We start from the raw sequence: 13054 nt of genomic DNA on the forward strand, positions 1-13054 counted from the left end.
TCCTTCCTGCCTATCAGAATACATATTCATCCCCAAAAGGGACCCCTATCGAATGCAGAGGGGCAACAAAGAAAGTACTATATGCTTGGCAGCAGTCCATGCACAAAACAGTTTGGCAACTCTGCGGTTCCATATTCGCTGTTTTCCCTTTGTAGAAAACCATGCAACATCCATCATTAAAGCCAGTACAATGCAGGCCATCCTTGATTACTTATATGTAACAATTAACTGCCCAAGTGCTAAAGATATTTGCTACTGTCCTACTCGGTAAAATGTGAATAACTTAAGCTAACATGGCAATTTTAGGAAGCCCATTATGATTCGTTTTTTCAGGAGCGAATGGTTCCATTGATAGCCTGCTAGGTTGCTATTGGGAAATATGAAGCCCCTACTGTTTAGGAAGTTACTTTCTAGATCTTAATGGAATAAAGGGACTCTTGTCATCTACTTATTGCATTAATTTATATTCTGAATTTTCAGTATTCCCTCCAAATTTTCACTCCTCTTCAGCATTGGACGAGGGTGCCTATTTCTGAGTTACCTTTTCCCAAGTTTTCTCAACAGCTACCGATAAGAAAGAAAAGTGCAGACTACATGGAACCAAGGCATAAACAAATTCTACAGTTGAAACATCTAGTAGTTTCAATTAACATCAGAAAAACATTATTCAATTAATTGACCACTCAGTTATTGATGAAATCGCAATATAACTGTCAGGCAACTGTCCAAATTACTTGAAGGTTATTAAAATGGTGTTCACAGGGTGAGCAAAAATGCAATAATACAAGAAGTGAAAGAAAAGAACAGGAAACGTAAATAATGATTCAGTAAATTGCACAATTACTAAATTCCGAAAAAAAGTAGTTGTCACTTCTCCAAAATCTCATCAAACTGGGTAGAAGAATAAGCTGATAACATGCAATATGTTTAAAAGAAAATAAAAAAATGAAATGAATCTGTGTGGTCAAGGCTATAAATCTGTAGCATTAACAAACAAAAATCTTATCATCAAACAAAAATCTCATTATCAAACTAGGTAAAACAAAAGTCTAGGTGAAAATAATAAGTTGATAACATGCAATGTGTTTTAAAAATAATAAAAAATGAATCTATATTTTCGATACTATAAACTTATATCATTAACAAATAAAAGTTATATGAAAATTTAAATACAAGATTTAAGTGTATTTAAAAGAAAATTGTAATCAATTCATATGTTTAATTAGACTTTTCAAATTATGAATAAATTTTTATTTTACCTGTAACATATTTTTTTTAATGTAAATTAACTCATAATACTTTGAATCTTAACAATACATCCATTCACCATCAATCCAAACTATCATAAACTTATAAACCTATCATATAAATATATTAATTATAAAAAACTTTTTAAAATTTCTTAATTTACTTTCTCACCCCACCACAACTTTTTCACATTTAAATCATAAACTAAAATAATGACAAAACATTTGCTTGCCACATTATTCTAAAAGCTAGTTAGCAAAGTTACTGTGAGTAACAAGATGGTGCAGCAATATCATATTTTCGCTCACCACACTATTCTAAAATCTAGTTAGCAGCTGTTTAGGAATGGTTAACTGATTTGCGAAATAAACAAATCATTATGAAATTGTATCGTGTACAGAGACCGTTGCAATTTCTAAGAGTTCCATTATGAAATTGTATCGTGTACAGAGACCATTGCAATTTCTAAGAGTTAAATAAATTAAAGCTTTTAATTTAGATGATATAAATAGAAATTGAAGAAGTGCTGCACTGTATTTTAATTTTTGGTAGGGGATGTTATTTATTTATATATATTTATATATATATAATAATGAGTAATTAAATTTAATATATAAGTAAATAGTGTTAATATATATATATATATATATATATATATATATATTTATTTATTCATAAAATTGGTAAGAGGATTAAACTATTTATTTTAAAAGCAAGTTTATATAAACAATTATAAATTAAGAACACCATTTTAACGAAACATGTTCATATAATTTCATATATGTTAGTATTAACCAAAAAAAATATTTATTTATAAAATTGGTAAGAGGATTAAACTATTTATTTTAAAAGCAAGTTTATATAAACAATTATAAATTAAGGACACCATTTTAACGAAACATGTTCATATAATTTCATATATGTTAGTATTAACATTGTGTCAATGGTAAAAGATGTTCACTGTCTCCTATCTTTTTTGGTTTATATATCGACAAGCTTGAGGAGTGGTTAAATTCGCAAGGGATTTGGGCAAGTTTGTTACAGGCTTTTGGTTTGCAAGAGCGCTTACTATCCCTTGAGCATTTTTGTAGAAGTGTGGGATGCAAGTCAATATCAGCAAAACAAAAGTAATGATTTTCTCTAAAAAAGAAAACATAACCAGCATAAGTTCTACTTTGAAGACAACAAAACGAAAGTAGTGGTTTTCTCTAAAAAAAGAAAACATAACCAGCGTAAGTTCTACTTTGAAGACAACACTCTGGAAGAAGTTGCTTCAACAAAAATCTAAGTTGGGATGGTTGTAGGAAGAAAAGAACTTTGGGGGGTTGGAAAGCATTTTATGCTTTTCAAAATAGGTGTAGAGAGGCAGAGTTATGGGACAAAAAACCATTCAAACTCTTTTTGGGCTTCTAGTGATTCTGGTGATTCTCTATGGTTGTGAACTATGATTCTCTATGGTTGTGAACTATGGGCCAGCAGTACATTCGACATGCAATGGAGACAAATTGAGAAAATTCAGAAGCATTTGATTACAAACAAATTCAAGATTAAAAGTGCAGTTCCTTATGCTATCTTGTTAAGTGAAACATCCGACATGCAATGGAGACAAATTGAGAAAATTCAGAAGCGTTTGATTACAGGGGCTACTCCTATTGAAACAATTGCTATGGCGCAAGTCATAAGGTATTTTAAAAAATTGAGCAAATGGAAGAGGGTAGATGGCCTAAGCTTGTCTTTAATGACAGATTGTGTAACAAAAAAAAAAAAAAAACTTGGAAGCAGCAAAATAACAAATGGTTTATTAAATGGGGTATTTGCTTGGATGCAACAAAATAAGAAATGGTTTAGTAAATGGGGTATTTGCTTGAACACGTGTCTCATAAATAGCAAAGAGATAAAAACTTTTGTTATGGATAAGTTCCACAAACGTACTTGGGATAAGAAGCTAGGAAGAAAGAAAAAATATTGTATTGAAGTGTTTAATCCCACTCATAGTCATCAACCAAAAGCATATATAGAAGCCAATATCTCTTGGAGAGCCAAATTTCTTATTGCTCAGTTAAGGACTAATTCTCATCAACTCCCTTGTCAAACAAGGCCCTGGAAAAGGCCAAAAGAAGTGAGAGGAAAGAGTATGCATTTTATGTTCTTCTAGAAAAGTGGAAACATAGAAGCATTTCATTTTAGAATGTGAGGCCTTCAAAGACAACAAGGAAAGTTATGCATATATGCTATCAATTAGCTCTTGGGATAATCTATTTAGAGGGGGGTTTGTCGAAAATTTGGGAGCATTTATTGTGAAGATTCACAAAAAAATGGCTGAATATATCAAGCAAATGAAGAAGCAATCTGTCCCATAGGCTATCATTAAGGTCGAATCAAGCAGTCCCATAGGCTATCATTAAGACCGAATACATCAAGCACATGAAGAAGCAATCTGTCCCATAGGCTATCATTAGGGCCGAATACATCAAGCAGATGAAGAAGCAATCTGTGCCATAGGCTATCTTTAGAGCCGAATACATCAAGCACACGAAGAATCAATCTGTCCTATAGGCTATCTTTAGCCTCGTTAAAATAATTTCTTTCTTTCTATATAACTCGCTTGACATGGGTTAACTCTGATCACTACCATTATAACCCCTAGATAAACCATATCACTCTAACACATGTCCCACAAGTAAACTCTAGGAACTCAAACCTGAAATCTCTGGATAAATAATATTCCATTTTCATTTTGCTTTTTAATTTAATTTTATAATATCTATTCACCACTAAAATAATAAAATAATATAAAATTAAAATTTTAACATATAAAATAATAATAATAATATTTGCTTAATATTTTACATTAACAAATTTATAAATATTATAACCAAAATATGATCCATAGATTGATAAGCAAATATTAATGATAATTTTTTTATAAAATATTTAAATTTTATAATAAAATGAAAAATATCAATAAAATATTAAATTTTTATAATAAAATAGAAAATATCAATATAATATTTAAATTTTTTCCAAAATTATTATCCTTTCCCCTAAATTCAAATTCCTATCATTAAAATCTGTGTAACCGCCTAGTTATGAGCATAAAGGAATCACACTCTCTAACCTCGTGTGCATCAAATGCGCAACCGATACCTAATCCACAATGCAACTTGCAAGTTGCGAGCCCTATCTATTCGCATAATTTGTCACGTGACAATAGAAGGCCAAAATTATTTTCATCAAATTGCATACCGTCGCCACAAAACACGCTGACGGGTATATAAATTCAGCCAATGAGTGATTGCCACTTGTTTAATAAACCAGCGCGGAGAAAGATCCACGGATTCGATGGATTAGACTCTGAGCTGGACCGAAACAGTCGGGTCCGGCAATCATGCGATTCTGTTTTTTCAGTTTTTAAAGATGAAACGTCATCATTTGCTGGTGCGTGACACGACTGACGAGAAACGAAAAGGTAAAGACGTCAGCAAACGAATTGCGTGGAAGATCTGTTACAGCTATGAGTCGAATCCATGATTCGGCTCCAGAGCGTTGATCCCGGAGCAGCACTAACTGTAGTATCTATTAAATTCTCGTTTTTCAGGCGTGCTTGCGGGTCATGATTTCACGGAATATGTTATTGTATCCGGACAACCTGGCACTGTCTCAGATGGAAATCTCCACATGGGCACTTAAACTGCCTCCCTTTCCGATTGGTTTTCCGGGACATTTGTTTAGTGATTTTGTTAACTGACAAACCGTGATTGCCTCTACTGTTTTCCGGGACATTTGTGTTGTGATCTTGTTAACCGCAAATCATGATTTAAGTTTTCTGTAATCCGGATAGCATTATCTGCACATCAACTAACCAGCCTGCTAAAATTGTGGTTAGAATTGTTTCATTGTATTTTCAAGGAATCGTATTAATGCGTAACACAAATCCATTAAGCCTATCCATATGAGATCCCCCATTTATGGTCATAATGACATGGGATATATATGTGGAACGAAATCCCTAACAATCCACACAAAGATAGGAAAAATTAACTTCATAATATGAGAAAGCTGGAAAAATTATTGTTATGGTCGTAGCTATGGTTACGTTAATGATGTAAAATAAAGTTATAAATTTGGTTGGGCTGGGCCGATTTAAGTGGAAAGAGATTTATAATGTGGTTTTGATAGTTTATATATTAATATGTGAGTTAATATTTTTTGGAAAGTTAAGTTAAGGATTAATTTTCATCAATTTTTTTGTGAAATAGGGCGCTGGAAAAGGCCAAAAGAAGTGTGGGAGGAAAGAGTGTATTTTTTGATTTTTCCGAAAAGTGGAAACTAAAAAACATTTCATTTTAGAATGCGAGGCCTTCAAAGAAATTAGAAAAAGTTATGCAGATAGAAATTTGAAAAAGTTAAGCAGATATTCTAGCAGCTAGCTCTTGAGATAATCTATTTAGTTAGGGTTGTGAGCGTTTATTGTGAGGCTTCACAAGAAAAGGGCATAATACATCAACCAGTTGAAGAAGCAATCTGTCCCATAGGCTATCTTGTCCCATAAGCTATCTTTAGCCTAGTGGACGTTAAAATAATTTTCTTTCTTTCTTTTTTGTGATGAAATTTTGAAAAGACCTAAAGATTTTTCATTATAATCAGTTGAGTGGAGGGCTCACTTGGGTGGTTGTTGGTTGACTTGCTTTCTTTTAAGATAAGTAAACTTCACTTTACGCCATAAAATAATAATGATTTATTGTCAAGTTGTGCATGTTTTATGTGTCTTCTACTACACATAATTTTCTTTTTGTCTTTTTGTGATGAAATTTTTAAAACACCTAAGGATTTTTCATTATAATCATTTGAGTGGAGGGCTCACTTGGTTGGTTGTTGATTGACTTGCTTTCTTTTAAGATAAGTAAACTCGGCTTTAAGCCATAAAATAATAATGATTTATTGTCAAGTTGTGCATGTTTTATGTGTCTTCTAGTTGTATACGTGATTGTTATCCTTACTTCTGTCATATTATTTTTAATTCTAACAAGTGGTATCAAAGTTAAGGGATTGTGACCCAAATGTTACCACATTATATGTTGAGGTTGAAGCCAACATAGAGAAGCTTGATTGAGATTTGACTCACATGGTTGAAGATTGCCTGAATGGAAATATGCTAAGGGATTGTGACCCAAATGTTAGCACATTATATATGTTGAGGTTGAAGCCAACATAGAGAAACTCGATTGAGATTTGACTCACATGGTTGAAGATTGCTTGAATGGGAATAGAAGTGCACAGTGAAATGCAGGCACAAAAAGATCGAGCACATGAGTGGGGATTAAAATAACTTTTTTTTGCTTTGACATGAAATGTGCAAGTGTAGATTTTCCAGTCAAGTTTAAATGGGGGGAATGTCAGGGTAAACTTGACTTGGTTGGTGAAGTCAAGTTTAAATGGGGAAATGTTAGGTTAAAATTGACTTGGTTGGTGAAAGAGTCAAAGTCGTTAGGTCCACAATGGTGGCTATATGCACATGGTTTTGATGGCCCTTGGTATTAGAGCCAATGAATTACATATGCCCCTTTAAAAGGCTCATATTGTGACGTGCCCAAGTTGAGTTGAGGGGCTTCCTTGCTAAGCCAAGATCTTAACTTTTTTGTTTTGTTGGCTTCGACATGAAATGTGTGAGCATGTAGATTTTCTAGTCAAGTTTAAATAGGGGAAATGTTAGGGTAAACTTGACTTGGTTGGTAAAAGAGTCAAAGTTGTTAGGTCCACAATGGTGGCTTTATGCAGGTGGTTTTAGTGGTCTGTCGTATTAGAGCCAATGGATCCTTTAAAAGGCTGAGGGATTTCGTATTGTAATGTTTTTGTTAAAGATAGCTAATTACTCCCGAATGAAGAGTTGGCTAAAATTAGAGTGAGTTAAGTGATTCAAGTTGAGTTAAGTTGAGTCAAGTCATGTTAAGTCATATTTTGGGTAAATTTGAATTTAGTGTGTGGTTACATGTCAAGTTATGTTAGGTAAGTCGTTAGTCGGGAAAATTTTTAATACCCCTCACTGGGTTCATTGTAACTCTCAAATTTTGTGTGATCAATAGAAAAGTCACGGGGCTTGTTATTATGTGTGTGAATTGTTTGTGTTATTTTGTGCTTTATCTCTATCTTTCCAACAAATTCTTATTAGAGCCGAGGAAAAATCACAAGATTCATAGAGCCAACAATGCAAGTAAAAAATTGTAATGTGCCTATGTTGAGTTGAGGGGTCTCTTGGCTTAGCCAAGATCTTAGCTATTTTTAGTCAAGGAATTATTGTTAAGAGTTTGAGTGGACCTAATGGTTAAGAGAATGAGGTAGAATATGTATGCTTCCATAGATTTAGCAGTAAAATTTTTACTCGAATTTTAGTTTAATTTAAAATCTATATTTTAGATATAATGCTCAAAGCAAAAAACAATTTCCGAATTAAGTAATGTGTGGTTTATAAATGTATTTTTATACATAATTATCATTATTATAATATTTTAATTTTAATATACTTATTTTTAAAATTCTTATAATTTAAAAATATTATTGTCATTTGCCCGTTAATCTTAATAATATAAAACTAATTCATTACTATCTTTTTCTTATAGAATTAAATAAAGTATAGAATTTGTTAACCATAAATGTTTTTATTAGACAAATAAGTAGATTTCATCTCACAAATTGTTTCATAAAGATTTGAAAAGTAATTTAATAGTTCATAATACGATTTAGCGTTTTTTTTTTTCCAATTTTTCCGTGGAAAAAAAATATGATTTAGTTTTTAAAATCATTAAAAAAATTGATTTCCTATGATTGATAATGATAGAGGAATCAACATTTCTAAAGAACAACTTATAATGAATATACTCACTCCAAAGTAATGATCTTTATCATTTCTGATAATAATAAAAAAATTCATATCTTGAAAAAGAACCTTTATCACTCCCACACTAATAAGCACATTTCTCTTCTTCTAAAAATTAATATCTTGAAAAAGAACCTTTATTACTCCCACAATAATAAGCACATTTCTCTTCTTTTTAAAAGCAAGGCCGCTCAAAGAACCCGTGTACATGGAATTCATGACCCGATCCCTGGACCAGTGGACCCGCAAGCACTTCACCTCCACTCGTCTGACAACGCAGATACCTATCGCTCTACAGACTGCCGTACACTAAAAAATAGCAGCTGTAAACACTGTTGCTGCCAACAGACAGCTTTACCTCTGCCAGCTATGTCGCCTGTTTGGGCAGACAACATGAACCCTGAAATCATTACTTGCAAGGCGGCGGCTCAAAGCCATCTCAACGTTCCAGGATTATTGGACATTGTAACATGAGTCAATGTCAATCACAAATGCATCGAAAATGTCAAAAATTCTCAGGAAGGTTGGAAACATAAAAATAAGTTGGAAGAAACATTTTCATAAAATCGCAAATTTCATTGCATTACTTCACCTCAAACAATAATACATAATATTTGAAGTTGATATTCCTTGTAATCATTGACTTCCAACAATATTTGATGATCAAAATGTTTTTTGATACCATTTTTTTTATCACTTTTGTGAGCATCACCCGATGCAATGAATGCCAAGTGGACTATTCAAAAATCATGAGAAATTAGTGAGTGATGACTACTTCTCATGGAAATGGTCATAAATGAATAATTTACTTAACATGGTTGCAAAAATGATATCCTAATTTAGTATGGTAGATATGTTTATAATGTTTAATATTTTGATTTGGTAAAAACAAATATTTTCTAATTTAACTCATGGTTTTTCCCATGGTATTCTTCTTTAATGTGACGCTAATAATCAAACCAACCTAGATCCATCTAAACTTTGGATCTGCCAAGGGTGGAGAGGGATCAAATCTCTCTCTTGAGGCACAAACCACTTTTAGAGTGAAAAGAGATTTGGATCTACCCAGGGTCCAGAGGGATCAAATCTCTCTCTTGAGGTGCAAATCTCTTTTAAAGTGAAAAGAGATTTGATCCCTCTCGACTCTTGCTAGATGAGTTAAGATGGATCTAGGTTGGTTATTTATAGATCAAGAAACATTAATAAGACATTAAATGTTTTATTTGGTTGGTAGTTAGAAAAACTAGACCATATACAAAATTGAAGCTTGGATATCAATCTTATAAATCAATGGTTAATAGTAAGCTAACTCACTAAAAAGCTAACAACTAAGTCCATGCCATTAAGGCCAAAAATAGAATGAAAAACTAGAGAGTAATACTAAAAATTCATAACAGTAAACATACAAAGAATAATCATTTGGACTTATGAAAGTTCTTAGCTTCAACCGTGATAAGTTCCTTGTTGCTTCTAGGAGAAGAGCTAGAGTTAGGGGGTATGCCAAGGTGTGCTTCTGCATGACTGGATCTTTTATCCAGGGACTGCAAAGTAAGCCGCATGTTATCCAACACCAAAATAACCTCCTATTTAGCCTCATTTCTATCCAATAACACTTTTCCCAATAATAGCTTAAGGTGCCAATAAATGTCCACGATATACATATATTGGTTGTACCTTCCAAGAGTATGACTCGTGTCACATACCTAGTCGCCACATTTGTTAGAACTTCAGTGTTTGAAAGAAATCACTATTCTCCAATAGTTTCACGTTCATCTTACACGTGCTCAATTTGAATGATAAATATGGTGTGTTCTCGATAGTGTTGGGTAGATCTAGCGGCTCAACACTAGGCCCATGAACTCTCCAATGCATGTTTAGAGGTTCCCCCCTTCTCATCCCTGCTCTCTAGCGAGGCATATTTGACGAGGAGAAAACATGATGTGGGAGGAAGTGCAGCTAGAAAATATACTACAAGTTGGAGGGGGGAGTGGAGTTGGAAAACCAGGGTGAGTGGACTAACAAAGAAGAGTCGGGGATGACAAATAGAAGAGCTCAGGAGTGAAATTACAAAAAATTATGGCGTACAAGAGGGGAGAACAACAAGGAAAGGTCAAAAGCCACTAAAATAATACCAAAAGTGGTCGAGAGAGAAGGGAGTGGAAGAGGAAGGGGATAAGAAAGGCAACATGTAATGAGGGGGAAGAGGAGAGAGGACCAAATTGTTACAAAGCCCCCTAATTGAGCCATAAAGCCAATGAATGAGAAAACATTTGAAGAACCATAATATATAGAAAATTGGAGCAAATACCTGCAAAGAGACTCTGTTGTCAGAGAGCACATGCACCATAAAGAGCCATGATGCTACCTACCAAATGAGCAACATTCATTGATAGAAGATTGTAGCTTGCATGCTATCTAAAGCCATAAAACTAGATCATTACCACTTGCCATGTGAAGTGGCATTTTGTCACATTGTGTGTGCTTAGGCTAGGGCCATCCAATGACCATGGTTCCTTAATAGTGCAGACCATGGATATGCTTGATCTCCGCCCAAACTGAACATTTAACACGGTACTATGAAATGAAATTGACACCCTCAAACTCTAATGACTGCACATTGTTAAGGGTGGTGAGGTATTAATGCTTTTGTGGGGTTGTAGTGCCACATCCCATCCATTAATACATGGTGGGTTGGTGGTAGTCCCACCACCCCCCTGTCAAATATCAAACACCCCATCCAAGAAATTAAAAATTAAAATTTATGTGTGCTTAAGTAAAATTTATTGTCATTTAATTGTTGTTTGGTAATGAGGATAATGTTCATTGATTTTTATGTATAATGTAAATTGATCATTTTTTTAGTTATAAAAATTGCATCATTTAAAATAATTTATTGGTGGTTCATATAAAGGGGTAGAGTTCCTCTCATACAAAATATTTATAGGTTTTGGATCATTACCCTATTTCCTTACATCCTAATAAGAGTGAATCTTAGTGAATGACAATTTTAGGTTTTATTATAGAACTAAAAGCTGAAGTTTCAACTTAAATAGTATTCGTAAGAAAAGGAATATCCTTTATAGTCATCAATATGACTATTCCTATTAAAGTTATATACTTTTTTGCAATTTGTAATTTTTATTTGGTCAGCTAACCCCATGGGGATATTTGAAACGATAACGCTTTCACAAAGAGTGCTTTATGAGTACACCCATTAACCTCTAATTCAAAGTCCCGTGGACTTATAATTTATATATATTAAATATATTTTTTTAATAGTTAAAAATTATTAACTTAATTTCAAATTATATCAAGAAAGAAAAAAAAAATGACATGCAAATCTTTTTATCTTTAAAAGTTTATATGCTAAAATGGACTTATTTTGATATACTTAGATAAAATGAGAGAAAGAGAAAGTATAAAGAGTTTATTAAAAATTCCATTATATTCATTTTTTTCCCATACATACATATACATATATATATATATATATATAACATGACAATCTGGACCAACCTTCATTTAAGTTGAACACTTCAGAGTTTGAGAGGAGCAGAGTGATGCAAGGGTTCGGGGAGATATATATATATATATATATATATATATATATATATATATATATATATATATATAACATGACAATTTGGACGAGCCTTCATTTAAGTTGAACACTTCAGAGTTTGAGAGGAGCAGAGTGATGTAAGGGTTCAGGGGGGTTCGGGGAGCTCGAACCATTAGGTTTTCATGGTGGCACTTGGTTCTATCCAGGTCTTGTCAGAGGGTTTGATTAACTTTCATGAACGAACAAAATTCTACCAAATAACCCAAATAATGAGCATGGTGTTGGGAATTACACACTATTTCATTTGTAAGGGTGTTTTTCGTTATTGTTGATGGTCTCTGCCTCACGTGAAATACCAGGGGGTTTATATCATTGTGGACTATCCTTCGGTTTTATTGTTGAGTTCATATTTTTATTGGGTTTTGGGGTCGTTTTCATTAGAAGGCTGATGAGTTGGAAGTCATGGGGTGGTCCAACATAGATTTTGGGGATGAGGTAGACTATGATTTGTTGAGCCCAAATAAGGGCTCCATCTTTGTCTTGATTGGTGAGGTTGCCTCTTGTAGAGGTTTTATCCCTCAGACCTAGGGGTTTTTTATCGAGGATTTGAACTCAATTGATGGGTTTTCATGGAACCTTTCCCACAGGGTTTCGGGAAATATCTCCTCTTCTGCCATTTGTTTGAGGTTCTCTTCGGTGGTGACACGTACTAGTTTTTTTCCTTCCCTGGTGGATTTTTCACAGCTGACATCAGTTGGTGGTTTTCCTCCCCTATTTACATCTCTATCAAATGAGATTTTTTTTATGATCTGTCTTTAGTGAGACTTTTTGGAAGCTTTTCCGGTCTAATTTCTCTAAAATCCAGTAGGAATTTATTGAAATCACAAGCTTGATGGGTAACCCCTACACAATAGAAGTGCCATAGGGGTTTTTCAGGGTGCTGAATCCATATATACAGTAAAAAAACTAGTTTAAATAACACAAATCAAAATTTCACCTCAAAATTTTCCACTGAATTCTGGCACCGGAAACTCCAAAAAGTCGCACTAAAGACAACTTCGTTTTTTTATTTCACCAATCCTTTTTCCAAGGTTTTTTCTAGTGCTAGTTTTCCGTTTCCAACTATTAGTTGAGGGGTTTCATCTTTTTTGGTTTCTCATTCTACCGAACATTATGCCCCATGTTGTTGGTCCTAATGTTGTAGCGAACAATATTCTTGGGGACATTCCTGTTGCAGATTTGGGTTCACAAGTCTTGTTAAACTAGGTGACACCGATGTTAGCCCTCATTCTGGCTCGGGCAGGAGGGCTCTATGAAGGATGTCACAAATCAAGGTTTTCAGGAAGAGGATGACGTTGGTCCCTCAAATA

Source organism: Pinus tabuliformis, chromosome 3_1 (genome assembly GCF_031772625.1).
Source record: "Pinus tabuliformis cultivar Carrire ecotype Pingquan chromosome 3_1, CPIR1, whole genome shotgun sequence".
Classification (NCBI taxonomy): Eukaryota; Viridiplantae; Streptophyta; class Pinopsida; order Pinales; family Pinaceae; genus Pinus; species Pinus tabuliformis.